The sequence below is a fragment of the Panthera pardus genome, unplaced genomic scaffold (genome assembly GCF_024362965.1).
Source record: "Panthera pardus isolate Hobbes unplaced genomic scaffold, ASM2436296v1 HiC_scaffold_17, whole genome shotgun sequence".
In the NCBI taxonomy this organism is placed as follows: Eukaryota; Metazoa; Chordata; class Mammalia; order Carnivora; family Felidae; genus Panthera; species Panthera pardus.
Genome location: NW_026526732.1, coordinates 107,605,330 through 107,607,421, shown reverse-complemented (window position 1 = coordinate 107,607,421; position 2,092 = coordinate 107,605,330).

Sequence of the window (2,092 nt, the reverse complement as noted above, 5' to 3'; positions counted from 1 at the left end):
GAACTCACGGACAGCGAGATCGTGACCTGGCTGAAGTCGGACGCTTAACCGACTGCGCCACCCAGGCGCCCCTAGAATTTCAATTTAGATGAAAGAATAGGTTGCAAAATGTCAGCATGCATTACAAATAAGTAAGGGTTGTGATGTGAATAGCGTTTCTAATTACGGATCCTACTAGAAAAAATTTGAGAAACACTAGGGGAGGAGGGAGAGAATACCTTCAGCAGTGAAAAGCCTAGAGAGAGGAGGGTTGGATGGCAGGAAGGGCTGAGGGAACCAGCATCCCGCTTGCACACCTGGGCCCCATTTGCTCAACGAGGTTTTGGAAGCTGTGGTGTATCCTCTCTCTGCAGGGAAAGAGAAGAGAGCATGGGTAGGATTTTTTCTCACAAGTTTCATAGGTACCTGGGGAAGGTGGAAGTATAGAAGTTGGCTCCTGACAGAATCATGCAGGCAAATTTACTGAAACTGTGATTCTTAAGGGGGAAGAAACTACAGTTCTCAGATTAAGGGAATTGTTAATATTTCTTTCCCTCTTTGACAATTAGTCTAGCCTAGATTTTATCCTGAAATATCTTCCTGTCATTGTCTTCTTATCCTTTTCTCCCCTCTTTTTTCTCCTCAATCTCCTGCTCTGTCCTCCCCACCTGCTGAGACCCCTCAGTTCTGAGCCAGTTCTCAAGTATGTTAAGGAGATGATTCCCAGCAACACGTCCTCATCAGCTCTGTTGGCTTCCTTTCATTCACTTCCAAACTTGTCTTCTGACCCTGGGGACTCCCATGTGGCAGTGAACAATGGCATTTCTCCACCTGTGTGGACTGGGCCTGTTGTTCTGTTTAGACCCTGGTTTTCCAATCTCACATCTTCATAAGAAAAGCATCGCCTTGGAGGAGACCAGCTGCTGTGATGGCAGGTGAATGGCATCATCATGTTCCTGTCCTTTTCAACCCCCGGTTCTGTTTTACTTGCCATGTTCCTCCAGCGACCTGGTCCCATGGATTCTCCCTCTTCTGTGCTCTACTCAGGGCCTGTCACTTGACGTGTCCTGCAAGCCATTGTGGAGAAGGTGAATAGGGGCTGACGTTGGGCTGAGCCCAGAGACCCCAGCCCTGAGTCCTTGAAAAGAGTTGGCATTTCCCCTGTTTGGTACTTTATTGTAATTCATCCATCCATGTGGGTCACATAATTTGCATAAAGGCACCTGTGTGTCAGCTGTGGCCCAGCTCCCACAGTACTGGCAGGACCAGCCTGCAAAAATACCAGTTACACCGACCTCTCTGGCCAGAAGGACGCTTCTCGGTCTCCGCATGGTCTTTGAGGTCAAGTTTAAAGTCTGGAGCATTGTCAAGACACAGCTCACAATGTGTTCTGATGATCTATAAAAGTGTAAACAAGAGTTCCAAAGCATAGAGGCTTGTGGAAGGAAGAATAATGCCTCCCCCCCACCCCCCAACAAAGGTATCCATGTATCCCTGGAACCTGTGAATTTTACATGGTGGAAGGGACTTGGGGGATGCAATGAAGGTCAAGGACCTTGATCACAAGAGTCCTTAAAAGTGGCAGGGGAAGCAGAGAGTAGGTCATGGGGTGTGATTTGAGAAGGACCCCACTGATGGCTCTTAGTAGCCTTTGGAAGTCACGAATGGCTATTAGCCTACAGCCAGCAGAAAACAAAGACATCAGTGTCTAAAGCCTCTCAGAAAGAAATGCACTGGCCAAAACCTTGATTTCAGCATGGTGGGACCACACCAGACTCCGGGGCGACAGGAGTCCAAGGTTTGTGCTGCTTGAAGCCAATTAAGTTTGGGGCAATGTGCTATGATTTCTAAAAACAAAAACAAAACAAACCCCATTTTATTCTCTTTCTTGATTCTGTGGGCTTGACTGGGCAATTGTTTCATGTGATGTGAGCAGGAACTCCAGTCCTCCCCAGCAGGCATGATTGGGCTGGGATGTCCCTGAGGGCGCACTCACCTGACTGGCAGGGGCAGTTGATGCTTCTGATCTTCTAGTGTTGGAGAAATGAATAAAGTACTTCGCCAAAGATGGCCAATGGGACTAAAACAAGCTCTGGTCTCTGGCTTGGAGACC